Here is a 17,646-nt window from a genome sequence, read left to right as displayed (position 1 = left end):
TATCGTTTCAATCATAATTTTGCTAAAAAGTGTCAGACTTGTGATCACACTCAATCACATCAGCAAGTGGCCGCTCGATAAAAGTTTAGGTCAAGGGTTCTTTCAACAACATTGGCGAGGTGTGTCTTATGCAAACAATTCTGAGGCTCTGCATAATGTGGGCAGGTCTGTCTCTCTCTGTAGATTATGCTGTATGATTGGATAGAGCGCAATCAGCGCATCTGTTTCTCCGTGCATGACTATTCTCCCTTGGTGTTACCATGCACATTTTTGTTGAAAGGATCTGTTTTGATTCAGTTTTGCCTTTCTTAGATCACAATGTATAAGATTACATGGACAAGGGGGACCTGATCCTAGATCAGCACTACTACTGACACACTTGATACATACAGCCCCTGATACCATTACGCTGACTGCAATGATGTAACGGCGCTTCAAGTTAATCTATACGATCAATCACACAATTGAAGTTCCTACACACGCACACCAAAAAACACACATACTGAAGACATTGTTTGCTGTACATTTGTGACGACCCTCTGTCCTGCCAAGTCAAAACTAATTAAAAAAATAATAATAATTGTTGCCGAAAGTGAAACTACAGATGGAAGATTTCAGGAAGGTCAGGCGTATGATGTAACATTTATAGTCGGTTTTCAAAATGGAGGCCTGTGTGGAAAGTTGAATAACCTTTTCTAGTTGCAAAGACTCTGGGGATATGCCATATAATCTGAAATAGAATTTCTCATCGTTGACGCAAACTGCAAGGAAGGGTAAAAATGTGAATTGGATCATATTGGTAGGTCAAATCATTTTAGCTTACTGTAAGAGGAACATTGCAGTCTTCATCTGGTTTTGGTAGACATCAAATAAAATGTTATTGGTCACATACACATGGTTAGCAGATGTTAATGCGAGTGTAGTGAAATGCTTGTGCTTCTAGATCCGACAGTGCAGTAATATCTAACAATTTCACAACTACCTAATACACACGTAAAGGGATGGAATATGTACATATAAGTATATGGATGTGTGATGGCCAAGTGGCATAGCCAAGATACAATAAATGGTATAAAATACAGTATATACAAATGAAATTAGTTATTAAACTAGTTATTCATTTATTAAAGTGGCTAATGATTTGAGTCTGTGTAGGCAGCAGCTTCTGTGTTAGTGATGGCTGTTTAACAGTCTGATGGCCTTGAGATGGAAGCTGTTATTCAGTCTCTGTCCCAGCTTTGCTGCACCTGTACTGACCTCATCTTCTGGGTGAACAGGCAGTGGCTCGGGTGGTAAGCATTTCACTGTAAGGTCTACACCTGTTGTATTCGGCGCATGTGACAAATAAAATGTGATTTGTTGTACTTGATCTTTTTGGCCTTCCTCTGACATTGGGGGCTGTAGGTGTCCTGGAGGGCAGGTAGTTTCCCCCTGGTGATGTGTTGTGCAGACCGCACCATCCTCTGGAGAGCCTTGCGGTTGAGGGCGGTGCAGTTGCCGTTCCAGGCAGTGATACAGCCCGACAGGATGCTCTCAATTGTGCATCTGTAAAGGTTTGTGGGTTTAGGTAACAAGCCAAATTTCTTCAGTCTCCTGAGGTTGAAGAGGCGCTGTTGCGCCTTCACCACACGGTCTGTGTGGGTGGACAATTTCAGTTTGTCCGTGATGTGTGCGCCGAGGAACTTAACTTACCACCTTCTCCACTACTGTCCCGTCTGTGGATAGGGGGGTGCTCCCTCTGCTGTTTCCTGAAGTCCACGATCATCTCCTTTGTTTTGTTGACGTTGAGTGAGAGGTTGTTTTCCTGACACCACACTCTGAGTGCCCTCAACTCCTCCCTGTAGGCTGTCTCGTCGTTGTTGGTAATCAAGCCCACTACTGTTGTCGTCTGCGCATGCTCTGAGTACGAGGCTAGGGATGCCGTCTGGGCCAGCAGCTTTGCAGGTGTTAACACATTTAAATGACTTAAGTCGGCCACGGAGAGGGGGAGCCCGCAGTCCTTGTTAGCGGGCCCCGTCGGTGGCATTGTATTACACTCAAAGCGGGCAAAGGTGTTTAGTTTGTCTGAAAGCAAGACGTCAGTGTCTGACGTGGTTTGTTTTCTTTTTGTAGTCTGTAATTGCCTGTAGACCCTGCCACATACGTCTCGTGTCTGGGCAGTTGAATTGCGACTTTGTCCTGAAACCGACATTTTGCTTGTTTGATTACCTTGCGGCAGGAATAACTACTGTTTAATATTCGGCCATATTCCTAGTCATCTTTCCATGTGGAATGTGGTGGTTCGCGCTTTCAGTTTTGCGCAAATGCCGCCATCTATCCACGGTTTCTGGTTAGGGTAGGTTTTAATAGTCAAAGGGGGTACAACCTCTCCAATGCACAAATCAGTGATATTCTCTGAGGCTTCCCGGGAACATTTCCCAGTCCGCATAATCAAAACAATCTTGAAGCGTGGATTCCGATTAAACAGACCAGCGTTGAATGGTTCTAGTCGCGGGTACATCCTGTTTTGAGTTTCTGCCTGTAGGAGCAAAATGGAGTCGTGGTCAAATTTGCCGAAGGGAGGGTGGGGGAGGGCCTTGTATGCATCGCGGAAGTTAGAGTAGTAGTGGTCCAGTGTATTGCCTGCACGCATGCTACAGTCATTGTACTGATAGAATTTAGGGAGCCTTTTTCTCAAATTAGCTTTGTTAAAATCCCAGGCAACAATAAATGCAGCCTCAGGATATATGGTTTACATAGTCCAGTGAAGTTCCTTGAGGGCTGTCGTGGTATCTGCTTGGGGGGGTTATACACGGCTGTGACTAATCGAAGAGAATTCTCTTGGTAGATAATGCGGTCGGCATTTGATTTAAGGAATTCTAGGTCAGGTGAACAAAAGGACTTGAGTTCCTGTATGTTGTTATGATTACACCATGAGTCGTCAATCATGAAGCATGCACCCCCGCCCTTCTTCCCAGAGATGTTTACCCATGAAGGAACCCGGTGGCTGTACCCACTCCGACAATATATCCCGAGTGAGCCATGTTGCCGTGAAACAGCAAATGTTACAATCTCTGTCTCTCGAAGGCAACTCGTGCCCTAATTTCATCCACCTTGTCGTCTAGAGATTGGACATCGGCGAGTAATATACTCGGAAGCGGTTGGTGTGCACGCCTCCGAAGTCTGACCAGGAGGCCGCTCCGTCTACCCCTTCTCCCCCGACGTTGTTTGGCTCGGCCTCTGGGATTAGATCCAATGTCCTGGGTGGTGGTCTGAACAAAGGATCCGCTTCGGCAAAGTCCTATTCCTGGTCGTAACTTTGGTAAGTTGACGTCGCTCTTAGAGCCAATAGTTCTTCCCGGCTGTATGTAAAAACATTTAAGATTTTCTCGGCTAACAATGTCAGAAATAATACATAGGAAACTTTTTTTTAAGGGCTCAAAGTGAGGAACAAACCTTTGTCAGAGCCATCTTGCTACCCACATTGCCCCCAAGCACAGATACAGGGTGGATTTTAAGACCGATTGATGGACTATTCAATTAGTTCCATTGGGGTCAGGAAAGCTCAATCAAGCGCAGCTGAAGTGTTTTGGGGGGGGGGGGGGGGCACGACACTTTGATCCCAGGTCATTTTTACATGCTAGGGGTTAAGGTAAAGATTAGTTGGGGAAAGCAGATCCTACTTCTGCAGTGAACAACATTAGGGAGTTAAATATTATCTGTGTGGCTCCTGGAATGAATGATTGAGAGATTAGAGAGCTGGTCCTCTTTAGATCAGTTGGCAGAGCATGGCGCTTGCAATGGCAGGATAGTGGGTTTGATTCCCGGGTCCACCTGTACGTAAAGTGTATGACTGTTAGTCTCTCTTTTTGGGGCCCCTGCCCATTCTACACTTGGTTTAGATATTCAATCACCAGCCTAGTTGCTTTAACTAATCAGATGCTTGAAGACTAGTTGAATCAAGTGTTGGAGTAAACCAAATGTGGAATGGCCGGGTGGGGGGATGGGTTTGTGTCTAACGACCAAGCTGGGAAACACTGGGGACATAGAATTGTACCGAGGCAGCTCTAGAAAAAACTATTCTTAAAGCTTACGATGTGCTTGAAGTGAGTGCTATCGTTTTATATATTTGGAGCAGAGCGGAAGTCACTAGTGTCTTGGAGGGTTTAAGCAGAGGTTAGAACCTCTCCAATTCCACAACACACTGGCTTTGTCCCAAATTGTACCCTCTTCCCTAATTATTTAGAATTTGCTATTCAGAATGTGGTTAAATCTTGTATAAGTTCCCAATAAAAATTAGCTTCATGAGTACTACATAATATAACATGTTCATATTTGTATACAATTGCATGTTTAAATGCCCCTGGTCTCGAAGGGGACACAAACTGAACATTGTAGGGCGGCAGGTAGCCTAGTAGTCAATGTTGGGCCAGTAACCGAAAGGGTGCTAGTTCGAAACGGCGAGTAAAATCTGTCTGTGCCCTCGAGCAAGTAGTGCTGAGCGATTTGAGAGCTTTTTGGGGTCTGTTTTTAGTATTTTAAAAATCATGGTTTCGATAATGCATATGTCTAAAAAAATATTATGTGGGTTTAATGCTGTAACGACAGAAAACAATTAATACATGTCCCATTATGGTATTGACTGCGCATTACTGCTTATCACTTATTAACCATTTATTCACATTACTTTAAAGTATTTCAGTGGTGTAGGCCTATTACTTTTTATTTAATTCCAAGTCATCTAATCTTTAAATAGCTGCTGCCTATGCTGTCTGACAAAATTGCTATTTTTACTTGTTCTTCAAAGTAAATAAGGCATACTTTTATGACTGCTGAATATGAACTATCTTAGGTCATGTATTTTCAGGTAGAGATACTTTGCAAAGCAACTGCTCCATCCCACTTGAGTGTTCTGTCTTCAGACAAGTACGGTGCATTCGGGAAGTATTTAGACCTCTTCACTTTTTCCACATTTTGTTACGTTACAGCCTTATTTAATAAAATAATGTCCTTCATCAATCTACACAATATCCCATAATTAAAACTCAAAAACAGGTTTTTATACATTTTTGTACATGTATTACAAATCAAAAACGGGTTTCTTATTTACGTAAGTATTCAGACCCTTTGCTATGAGACTCGCAATTAAGCTCAGGTGCATCCTGTTTCCGTTGATCTTCCTTGATGTTTCTACAACTTGATTGGAGTACACCCGTGGTAAATTCTGTTGGTTTGGAAAGGCACACCTGTCTATATAAGGTCCCACAGTTGACAGTGCATGTCAGAGCAAAAACCAAGCCATGAGGTTGAATGAGTTGTCCGTAGAGCTCTGAGACAGGATTGTGTCGATGCACAGATCTGGGGAAGGGTACCAAAGCATTTCTGCAGCATTGAAGGTCCCCAAGAACACAGTGGCCTCCATCATTCTTAAATGGAAGTTTGAAACCACCAAAACTCTTCCTAGAGCTGGCTGCCTGGCCAAACTTAGCAATCGGGGGAGAAGGGCCTTGGTCAGGGAGGTGACCAAAAACCCAATGGTCACTCTGACAGAGCTCCAGAGTTCCTCTGTGGAGACGGGAGAACCTTCCAGAAGGACAACCATCTCTGCAGCACTCCACCAATTAGGCCTTTCTGGTAGAGTGGCCAGACGGAAGCCACCCCTCAGTAAAAGGCACATGACAGCCTGTTTGTAAATTACTCTCACGCCATGAGAAACAAGTTTCTCTGGTCTCATTAAACCAAGATAAAACTCTTTGGCAAGAATACCAAGTCTCACATTTGGAGGAAACCTGGCACCGTACCTACGGTGAAGCATGGTGGTGGCAGCATAATGTTGTGGGAATGTTTTTCAGCGGCAGGGACTTGGAGACTACCTAGGTTCAAAGGAAAGATTAACGGAGCAAAGTACAGAAAGATCCTTGATGAAAACCTGCTCCAGAGCACTCAGGACCTCTGACTTGGTCGACAGTTCACTTTCCAACTGGACAACAACCCTAGGCACACAGCCAAGACAACACATGAGTGACTTCGGGACAAGTCTCTGAATGTTCTTGAGTGGCCCAGCCAGAGCCCGGACTTGAACCTGATCAAACATCTCTGGGTAGACCTGAAAATAACTGTGAAGCGACGCTCCCCATCCAACCTGACAAAAGCCTGAGGGAGTATGCAGAGAAGAATGGGAGAAACCCTCCAAATACAGGTATGCCAAGCTTGCAACGTCATACCCAAGGCTGCAATCTCTGCCAAAGGTGCTTCAACAAAGTACTGAGTAATGGGTCTGAATATATTTTTATTTAACTAGGCAAGTGAGTTAAGAACAAATTGTTATTTACATTGACGGCCTACCCCGGCCAAACCGAGACGACGCTGGGCCAATTGTGCACCGCCCTATGCGACTCCCAATCACCGGATGTGATACAGCCTGGATTTGAACCAGGGACTGTAGTGACGCCTCTTGCACTGAGATGCAGTGCCTTAGACCTTTGCGCCACTCAGAAGCCGTGTTTGTATATGTGATATTTTAGAACATGATTTTTTTTTTTTACTTTCTAAAAACCTGTTTTTACTTTGTCTTTATGGGGTATAAAAGTGTGAAGATTGGGGGCAACAATTTAATATGTTTTAGAGTAAGGCTGTAAAGTAACAATTTTGAAAAAGTCAAGGGGTCTGAATACTCTCCGAATGCACTATGTGCAGTTTTGTCACGCCACAGATGACTTAAGTTTTGAGGGAGTGTGCAATTTCCATGCCTACTGCCAGAATGTCCATCAGAGCTGTTGCCAGGTAATAGAATGGTTATTTCTCAACCATAAGCCGCCTCCAACGTTGTTTTAGCAGTAAGTCCAACCGGCCTCGCATCCGCAGACCATGTGTATGGCGTCGTGTGGGTGAACAGTTTGCTGACGTTGTGGGGTTACGGTACGGGCAGGCATAAGCTACGGACAACAAACACAATTGCATTTTATTGATGGCAATTTGAATGCACAGAGATACCGTGACAAGATCCTGAGGCCCATTGTCATGCCATTTATCTGCGGCCTTCACCTCATGTTTCAGCATGATGATGTCAATCCCCATGTCACAAGGATATGTACACAATTCCTGAAGCTGAAAATGTCCCAGTTTTTCCCTGGCTTGCATGCTCACCAGACATTGGGATTGACATGTGACAGCTTTTTCCAGTTCCTCCCAATATCCAGCAACTTCGCACAGCCATTGAAGGGGAGTGGGACAACATTCCACAGGGCACAATCAACTGCCTGATCAACTCAATGCTAAGGAGATGTCGCGTTGCATGAGGCGAAAGGGGATCACACCACATACATACTGGTTTTCTGATCCATGCCCCTACCTTTTTTTAATGATATATGACCAACAGATGCAAATCTGTATTCCCAGTCATGTGAAATCCATAGATTAGGGCCCAATGAATGTATTTCAAATGACAGATTTTCCTTTATGAACTGTAACTCAACTTTTAAAATTGTAGCATTTTTGTTCAGTATACATCGAACTGTTCGGGCTTGATCTGACTGATCTCTAGATAAACTGCAGTGAGAAAATGTGTGTTGAGCTCATGGGGGGGGGGGAACAAACAAAATTTATTTCAACTGACGTCGTCAATGAGTTTTAAAACTGAAAAATAACATTACAGTTAATCACTCAGCGCTATAAGCAAGGCACTTAACCCTAATTGCTCCAGGCTGACCCTGGCCGTGACCCCACTCTGAGGGTGTATCAGGGGGAGTTGGGATATGCAAAATCAAATGTCCAGTTCACACATGCATATAATACGCACATGTATAAGCACCCACCAAAATATTATAATGTATTAGACGTCACGATTTAAGAGCTGGCATGATTGCTTAATCTAAGTGTCATTCACGTCTGTTCTATATAATATTTCTTTCTGAATGTTCCATGTGGATTATGTGATGCAGCCCTTGTCTAATGATCACAGGCATTATACAAGGTACATGTAATGCTTGAATCCTTAATGGTGAAACTGCCACGTCTGTTTGGGATATTACAACAAAGTAATTTATCACACTGCTGGATGCTCCTCGCCTCCGTTTTGTTAACAGAATAAAAATGATCAAGGCCCTGGGGCGAACAGTGTTGTGTTTCACATAATACAGAATTTATTTTTATGAATCACTAGGTGTTAAAAAATAGGTGGGTTAAAACGCGGATCACCATTTGCTGTGAGTAAAGTAACGCTCCCTATATTTTAGATGTATTTTTCCTCAATAGGTGGGTAAACTCCTACGTAAAATAAATGGTGCATACACAGTGTTTACGTGTGTTCACACTACTGCTCGCATGCAATCCTTATACAGAATTGGGCCCAAGTCTCACCAATATTATTATACTTTTTTTTTATCTTGGGCTTCTGTTATCCTGTTTGCACATTACAGGTGTGTAAATTTGACTTTTGCTTGTAATTTGCAACATTTACAAGACCACTTTATCACAATGACATGGTTCTGTGTTAAACTGATGAAGTACAGGTAACTGCCAAAATAAAGGAAACACTAACATAGTGTCTAGGGAGTTGAGCCAGAACAGCTTCAATGCACCTTGGCATAGATTCTACAAGTGTCTGGAACTCTATTGGAGGGATGCGACACCATTCTGCCACGAGAAATTCAATTTGGTGTTTTGTTGATGGTGGAAAACGCAGTCTCAGACGCTGCTCAAGAATCTCCCATAAGTGTTCAATTGGGTTGAGATTTGGTGACTGAGATGACCATTGCATATGGTGGACATTTTTGTTTTCATGCTCATTAAACCATTCAGTGACCATTTGTGTCCTGTGGATGGGGGCATTGTCATCCTAAAGTATGGGGGCATAGTCAGGGTAGCCAAAATATTGGCCTGGCCAGCATTTTATACATGATAAATTTGATCTTGCGATGTGCATACATTTGAAGTCTGTCCATTTTGAAAAGATGTCCTGGGAACAGTAAAAAAAGTCAGCATGTCTTTTGTTTGAAGAAGGTAGATGTGAAAGGCTATGGAACCACTTTGTATAAGCTCTCTCTGGGACCTGCCGCATCTACGCAAACGCACCTGTCACACTCGCATGCACAGACAAATTTAAATGTGCATCAACAAATAAACGAGCACAGTCACGTGTGCATAGACATAAAAATGTCAGAACATTTTTAATCTAAGCAATTTGAGTACAGTTGTGTACATTGATTGTGATGCCAACCACCTAGGGTTGAGTTTTATCTATGGACGTGAACAGGATTAAGATGTATTTTATACGTTTGGTCTGGCAGTAGCGCTGCTTCCAACTCCAGACCACACGTTCCTCTAGGAGACCGGAGTTTGATCCCCAGCTCTGCCACTCTCATGACTATCTTCACCCCAGTCTTGCAATGGGTAATTTTATACCTACAGTTACATGCAATAAAAAGTTAGGTTGCTCTGCAGTACTGGCCAAATAATCACTGCAATGCGTCTTCTAGTGATGGCTTGTCACAACCACCAAACCTGTTGTAAAAACTGTTTTAGTGCCCGCAACTTTAACATAATGTACCGATTTGTAATGGCTTTACGGCTTCCCTCCAGCTGTTTACCGTCTGCCAGACAGTTCAGCTGATAAGACACCTGTGAGCACTAAGAAAGAAGAAGCACTTTTCTCTGTCCTCTCAGCCTGGATTTGTTTTTTAACAATGATTGTGACTAAATGTTAACAATTGTTTATCCCATTTTTGTTGAAGTAGCCTATCATTCGCAAAACGAGACTTGGCCTACTATGTTTTAGTGCAACTATTGTTCGGACGCTACCGATACACCTTACGTGGGAACTAACAATGGTCTTAATGCTACCAAGATACTAGAAAACCATTTGAACAAATCCACATTATTGTATTGAAGTAGGAGTGGACTTTGAGTAGATTCCTTGTTACATGTCATCCTTGGGCGGGGAACACCCAGTCATAGGTCGGCTGTCTCGAGACTAAATAAATATTTGTTAATGATCAACTTGTTGCGTTAGTGGTAGCTATAGAACACTGCTCAATTAGGCTTGGTCTAATACTTACTTTCTTCACTTTTAACGTGAGTCTTGTTTTTTTCCGTGGGTTTTTGTTGGACCCTTTGTGCTTAGAGTATTCCATCAGGCAACAGTAAATTACACTTATAAAAAAAAAGATGCTACCTAAACGGTTCTTCGGTTCCCATAGGAGAACCCTTGGAAGAACTATTTTTGGTTTCTGGTAGAACTCTTTCCACAGAGGGTTGTACCTGGAACCAAAAATGGGTTCTCCTATGGGAACCCATTGTGAGTGTCGCAACGCATGCCCCACCCACCTGAACTCTCCTTTTCAGCCACCTATTTCCTGTCTTTGAGAGGTGCAAAATCCACTTGTCACTTTAATATGACTCTGTTGTCATTACAAATGTTTCCGCAGTCGTTATGTTATGGGCGGACTTAGTGATTTGGAGGCCTCAGACAGAGGGCATATCAATTACAGAAGTATTCATACCCCTGAGTCAATGCGTGATAGAATCACCTTTTGACAGTGGCTACAGCAGTGAGTCTTTCTGGGTAAGCCGGAAAGAGCTTTGCACACCTGGATTGTACAATAACATGATGCAGCCACCACTATGCCTGAAAATATGGGGTGGTACTCAATGTATTGGATTTGCAGTATTACTTTTAGTGCCTTGTTGCAAACAGAATGCATGTTTTGGAATATTTTTATTTTGGACAGGCTTCCTTTTCGCTCTGTCAATTCAGTTCGTATTGTGGAGTAACTACAATGTTTTCTCCTATCACAGCCATTAAACTCTGTTTTAAAGTCACAATTGGCCTCATGGTGAAATCCCAGAGTGGTTTCCTTCTTCTCCGGCAACAGAGTTAGGAAGGACACTTGTATCTTTGTAGTGATACACCATCCAAAGTGTAATTAGTAACTTTACCATGCTCAAAGGTATATTCAATGTCTGCTTTTTTATTTATATTTAGGTTTACCATAGCAAAGGGGTTGAATACTTATTGACTCAAGACATTTCAGCTTTTTAATTTAACATTTAAAAAAAACATTATTCCACTTTGACATTATGGGTTGTTGTGTGTGTAGGCCAGTGACCGTCTCAATTTAATCCATTTTAAATTCAGTCTGTAACACAACTATGTGGAAAAGGTGTGAATACTTTCTGAAGGTGTTTGTATGGCCTAATTAACTTTTTTGAAGGCCTTTTTCATTGTCAATGTGGCCTCACTAACCTGGCAGTGGTGGAAAAATTCTTCAATTGTCTTGAGTAAAAATGAAGGAACTGTGATCAAGAAAGGGTTAACAAAATCCTACCTCAATACAGAGCACTTCACTTACAAACCGAAGATACTGTCCATAATCACCTAATTAAATGGTCTTTTGTGGCTAATCTTGGCTTTGGCTCGCTGCACCGGGAATCACTCATAAATTCTTCATTTAAGCTGTTCTTGGTCTTTCAATGTTCTGTTCTATGTTCCTCCTTATTTCTTTGCCTGTTCCTTTCTCCATTCTCTTTTTTTTTGTCATGCGTAATAGCCTCGTCTTTTTCCTTGCGCCGGTAATAAGGGATGCTTTCGGGGATTCCCGGAGTGTCCCCGCCCCTCTGGATGGTTCACAATACCCTAATAGAAAATTACTCTTGTGAAAGTCACTTTTTTTACTTTTAAGTAGTATTTTACTGGTAATCTGGTTTAAAATGTTCTTAAGTACAGTGGTGGAAGAGTACTCCATTGACATACTTGAGTAAAAGTACAAATTAAATGCTACAAATTTATTTATATAGCCCTTCTTACATCAGCTGATATCGCAAAGTGCTCTACAGAAACCCAGCCTAAAACCACAAACAGCAAGCAAACCAGACTTTACACCACTAACCTGGGCACAGTGGCCAGGCAAAATGCCCCCTTCCTCTCCATTTTCTTTTCTACGTTGAATCTTCCCGCAGATTTTGCTGCTGCTGAACCAACCTGCTGAGGCAAGACCGAATAAGAGTGATGCGCTGAGCAAGCCCACGACAGTGGGTCGTTTTGTGTGTAGGGTTGTGGGTCCTCGAGCGAAGCATGCAGAGGGGGGCCTCAAGTTGAGAAATTATTAGTATTTATACAGTACCATTCAAATGGTTGGACACTTACTCATTCAAGGGTTTAACTTTTTTTTCTACATTGTTGAATAATAGTGAAAACAAACTATGAAATAACACATGTTAAACAAATCTAAATATATTTTAGATTGTTCAAAGTAGCCACCCTTTGCCTTGATGACAGCTTTGGACACTCTTGGCATTCTCTCAACCAGCTTCATGAGCTAGTCACCTGGAATACATTTCAATTAACAGGTGTGCCTTAAGTACATTTGTGGCATTTCTTTCCTCAATGTGTTTGAGCCAATCAGTTGGGTTGAGACAAGGTAGGGTTGGTATACAGAAGGTGGCCCTATTTTGTAAAAGACCAGGTCCATATTAATGCAAGAACAGCTCAAATAAGCAAGCCAAACAACAGTCCATTACTTTAAGACGTGAAGGTCAGTCAATCCGGAAAATGCCGACTTGCTGCAAAGAAACCACTACTAAAGGACACCAATAAGAAAAGACTTGCATGGGCCAAGAAACACAAGCAATGGACATTAGACTGAAAATCCTGTCCTTTTGGTCTGATGAGTCCAAATGTGACATTTTTCATTCCATCCGTTGTCTTTCTGAGACACAGAGGTGGTGAGCGGATGATCTCCGCATGTGTGGTTCCCACAGTGAAGCATGGAGGTATGAGTGTGTGGGGGTGCTTTGCTGGTGACACTGTCAGTGATGTATTTAGAATTCAAGGAACCGACATGGCTACCGCAGCATTCTGCAGCGATACGCCTCCCCATCTGGTTTGTGCTTAGTCCCACTATCATTTGTTTTTCAATAGGACAATAAATCCAACACACCCCAGGCCGTGTAATGGCTATTTGACCAAGAAGAGTGATGGAGTGCTGCATGAGATGACCTGGCCTCAACCCAATTGAGATCGTTTGGGATGAGTTGGACCACAGAGTGAAGGAAAATCAGCCAACAAGTGCTCAGCATTTGTGGGAACTCCTTCAAGACTGTTCGAAAAGCATTCCAGGTGACTACCTCATGAAGCTGGTTGAGAGAATGTGCAAAGCTGTCAAGGACAATGGTGGCTACTTTGAAGAATCTCAAATAATATATTTTGATTTAACACTTTTTGGGGGGGGGGTTACTACATGATTCCATATGTGTTCATAGTTTTGATGTCTTCGCTATTATTCTAAAATGTAGAAAATAGTAAAAATAATAAGTCTTGAATGAGTAGGTGTCAACTTTTGACTGGTACTGTATATGTTACTAGTATTTTTGTATTATGCCCAGCTCATGAGGCCCCTTGATGCGAGGCCGGTAAATGAGCTCAATGGAATACATTGTGCTTCGTCTGGAATTTAAAGCACGGTCTCAACACTTGCATCACAAGAAATAACTTGATTTTGGTGGGTGGATTTTTTTTTTCTACAATTGTAAAAAAAAAAAAGTTTTTAGATTAGTACAGTTAATGTTTACAAATTAGATGCATTGAATGAAAGCAACTTCCGAAAAGGAACACTTGGATTATAGGGATGTAAGTATAGGTGGGTGTAATCTAGAGCCAAGCGTTTAGATCTGCAATCGTGTGAATATCCCTTTCTTGACACACTTGTTGAATTATGCAAGTGAACAACGGAAATTAAGGCAGTCTAGATGACGCAGGTAGGCCTAGACCAAGCAGGTTTTTGGTGGTTGCAGCCCTGTGCATCCGCTTTATATTAATGTATGCAAATAAATCCAGCATAAATGAAATTGAGGCACAGTTTTCTTGATTTTTATCACAAAGTATAAAAACTAATATACTAAAATGTATGAGTGCATTACAAGAAACTTGCATTTTACAATAAATGTAATACATGAATTCTCACCATTACCTGAACTCCATTATTTGTCTGCCAGTACATTGTTTTATGTGCTGTAACTCAGTCAATATCTGATTAGATTAAAAACATTTCACAGCTCAAGTATTTTAATCCATTGTCCAACTGTTGCTTTTCAATTCACAATTTTGAGTGTTGCTACAGTAAAGCCAGCCCCAAATGTCTTGCAGATTATAGTTTGCGGAGTAAGTCTACGTATTTGAGATTCCTTATGTAATAAAGTGCTATATAAAATATTTTATTATTACTTTAAGGCAGGGTTCCCCAACTAGTAAGGATTAACTGAGCTGGGATTGGGTCATTAATAAATCTTTGTCTCAATGCAGCCTTTTAATGCTGTGAAAGGATTCAGGAACCCAAATTATTTGGGTGGATCCCTTCCTCCTTTATCAAACGAGCTTTGTTTCCAGAAGGGATCAAAATTGTCAATCAATGTTACAGCTGCAATAGTCTCGTAGCCAGTTATGGAGGGCTAAAAGTCTGCTGAAATGTTCAATGCCACGATTTAGGGAGGGCACAGGGCCAGATATTATGGGGCGGTTGTTTGTGTCAAGCAGAGACCCAATTATTATTTATTTTTGTAATACATTTTTTTACTTTTTAACAAGGTAAGTCAGTGAAGAACAAATTCTTGTTTACAATGACGGCCTACCCTGGCCAAACCCGGATGACGCTGGGCCAATTGGGAGTCCCATAGGGTGGCGCACAATCACGGCCGGATGTGTTGAAGCCTTGAATCGAACCAGTGACGGTAGTGACGCCTCTTGCACTGAGATGCAGTGCCTTAGACAGTAAAGCCAGCCCCAAATGGTCTGAGCTGCCCTTTGTAGTTCATGTGAGATTCAATGTCATTATGATAGACTGTTTGCTGATGCAGGTTTAAAATATTTGGGGGCAGCTTATTGATGTCCTGTGCTCCTGGATAGCATGACGTTTTTGCTCCCGGGACTGAGTAATTTCTTACCATTCGAACTGCCCAATACGACGGCTGGAGAAGGGGATGGGGAAATCCGCCCATTCCTCCCACAATTTGTGGAACATTTCACAGGCCCACGAGAAGCAGGATAGCATTCGTCTGCTGCTCCCAGTGATAGGTCCAGACCTCCCAGAGCAGGCAGTACCCAGTCAGATCCGGAGAGAGGGAAAGAAGTGGAATTTGACAACTAAACTGCTGCTGGAGTCCGCGTAGTTGGACACAGGCAGTCCCAGCGACGAAGGCGCAGGTAGATCAGGCAGCAGTGCGGCGACGCTATTCCACATGTCAATCTGCTCAGAACGTCTAGCAGACACTCCAGTCCGCTTAGCAGCATGCCGTTGCCTTCGGTTTACACAACTTGTAACATGGAACCAGCCCTGATTGGAACAATCTTCTTGCTGTTCTCCGTCTACTCCACTACGCAATGGAGAAGCAGATGGAGGAGACTTCCTTGGTAGGCAAGTTCCGGTAGCACAGGCCATTCAGATAGGGACTGATGACAAGGTAGGGATACATCCATCAGGCCCGAGCGGTTTGTCGCCACGAGTTGAGAACGAGAGTTCCAGTTTGCGTTTTCCCCGTAAGTTAACACAGAATTAGAATTTGCTTGCCAAGAATAGCCACCAAGCATGTAATCCTCCGCAAGCAAACAATTCCCACATTGGAACTTCAGATCGTCAATATTTTCCCGGGCAAGAGCATAATAAACACTGCTTCTACAGCGCTGGATTGGTTAGTTAGCTATTCCAGGCGAAGCGGGTGCCATTGCAACCTGGCTAGCTAGTAGCAGGTGTTGACAAACACTTATAAACAAAAAATAAAACTTTTGGAAAGGAGGTCGAGGCGCAGGAGGTAGCCGAGTTAATGACAGGTCATTTTAAAGCATTTACACCACCTGCCTTGTTCAAGATTCATTGGATTCCTATCTCCTTTTTTATAGTATCTTTGGCAACAGCACCATGCAGTGCACTAAAGAGGCAGACACCTGGCCAGACCTCATTTCCAAAGTTTTATTTTGTTCATAAGTGTTTGTCAACACCTGCTAGACCCTCTGTTAAATTACACATTTCTCGAGGTAGGAATTTCGCAAAAAGATGTTAAAAGGCTCATTCGAGAAAGCACCCTCCCGAGTTATGCCATCGAATTGAAATCTGAAATCATCTGTCATACATGTCAATCTAAAAGTCGTATTCCTGTTAACTTCCAGTGTATTGAGAGCGACTTTATCACAGTGCTACGTCATACCAGATGGATTTCTGCCTGCTCGAATGCCAATAACAGATACACATGAACTGATCCAGGGAATCGATAGAACATCAGATATAATAACATTCAAAATGGGTAAACTTTTCTTTTAAGGTTTATGTAATAGCTGATTACTAGTCAGTTATTGTGCCACGATCACGTCCCCTCTTTATCGTCTCTTCTCTTGAATTCCTTGGTCTTCATTATTACCATATCATTGCCTGAGCCACCTCCCCATTACTACAGACATGACCCTTCTTTATCAATGTTTTTGGGTGTAGGCAGATAAGATAAAATGGGTGCATTGCAAATGGTGTGCTATTCCCCATGTAGTGCACTACTTATAACTAGGGCTATGTGCAAAAGTAGTGCACTATATAGAGACTAGGGTACCATTTGTGGATGCAATCTGTCTTATTTCAGTTGTTAACCAAGGGCTTGGGGATTGCGATTGAACAGCTAGAATTTGTTGTTCCAAAGGTTGTTCATGGATTGTGTTGAAATCCTTTGCCTAGAGAGCAGTCCAACCTGTGACACATTCTTCTCTTTTGGGCAACGTTGTTTTCTTCCTGTCCAATTTAGGTCATTTCTGGATAATATTTGGGGGACACCTTTTTGGGTCAAGAGCAACCCCCAGAAACATAAGTTCTGTGTAGTCAGTGTCTCAAACCAGTGTTAGTTATCGAACTGGCAGAAAGCATCGGAATCAGATTTGTTGAGCTGACACTTTGGATATTTCCACCAATGTCAGACTGAAGAATAGGGATTCAAAATAATAAAAAATGGTTAATCCCAACCTTGCATGCATACTATGTCTACGATATGGAAGATATTGTTTTCTTTGGAATCCTCAATCTCCTTAGGCGGAGCAATGCCCTGCATTGACAAGTCCACCAATCTTGTTCGATACATACTTGATAAATCATCTCCGCTGCCATAAATATTACATGAGCTGGGAATATTAGACGTGGCTGGACATCCTCGCCAGAGGTAAGAATTTCTGTTGGAATTGAATTGGTCTATCTTTTTGAATGTCTGTTGGCAATGCCCCAAGACAATAAGGTTGCACTGTGATCTTGGACCTTGTTTGACAATAGAATAGATACTTTGTCAACTTTTCTACAGAAATGAATTGCTTCACACACACACACACACAGGTCAACCCTGTAGAAGCAGGACTATTTAAACACAGATGGTTTACTATGGTATGTGGGAGTTGGAACCAATCGGAACCGGGAACAAAAGTGATCTATACGGTTCCGGAACAATCCCACAAAAAAATGCAAGAAAGAGCCTATGCAAAGCTTTTCCATCTGTCAATCAAACTTCTTCCAGTGTCTGTCTGCTAGCTGAAAATCTTTGCCAGTGTGTAGGTTACCTACCTCTTCCCTGCCAAAGCATACAGTTGAAGTCGGAGGTTTACATACACCTTAGCCAAATGCATTTATACTCAGTTTTTCACTATTCCTGACATTT

General features: G+C 42.4%; 1 protein-coding gene across 4 annotated transcripts in view; it reads left to right on the top strand.

Annotated features, from left to right (window-relative positions):
• The window catches only part of itpk1a (inositol-tetrakisphosphate 1-kinase a), a 64,735-nt gene that overhangs the window by 12,955 nt on the left and 34,134 nt on the right, over positions 1–17,646 (top strand). Inside the window, exon 3 of one of the 4 annotated variants that reach the window (XM_055872446.1) lies at positions 3,105–3,301. The exons of the other annotated variants lie outside the window; for them this stretch is intronic. The gene's annotated coding sequence lies outside the window, so the exon portion shown is untranslated. The remainder of the gene's footprint in view (positions 1–3,104; positions 3,302–17,646) is intronic. 4 annotated transcript variants of the gene reach the window in all.

The sequence above is a fragment of the Salvelinus fontinalis genome, chromosome 20, assembly GCF_029448725.1.
Source record: "Salvelinus fontinalis isolate EN_2023a chromosome 20, ASM2944872v1, whole genome shotgun sequence".
NCBI classification, from domain to species: Eukaryota; Metazoa; Chordata; class Actinopteri; order Salmoniformes; family Salmonidae; genus Salvelinus; species Salvelinus fontinalis.
Note: the sequence above shows the minus strand (reverse complement) of the source record. Positions and strands in the feature narration are given on the sequence as shown.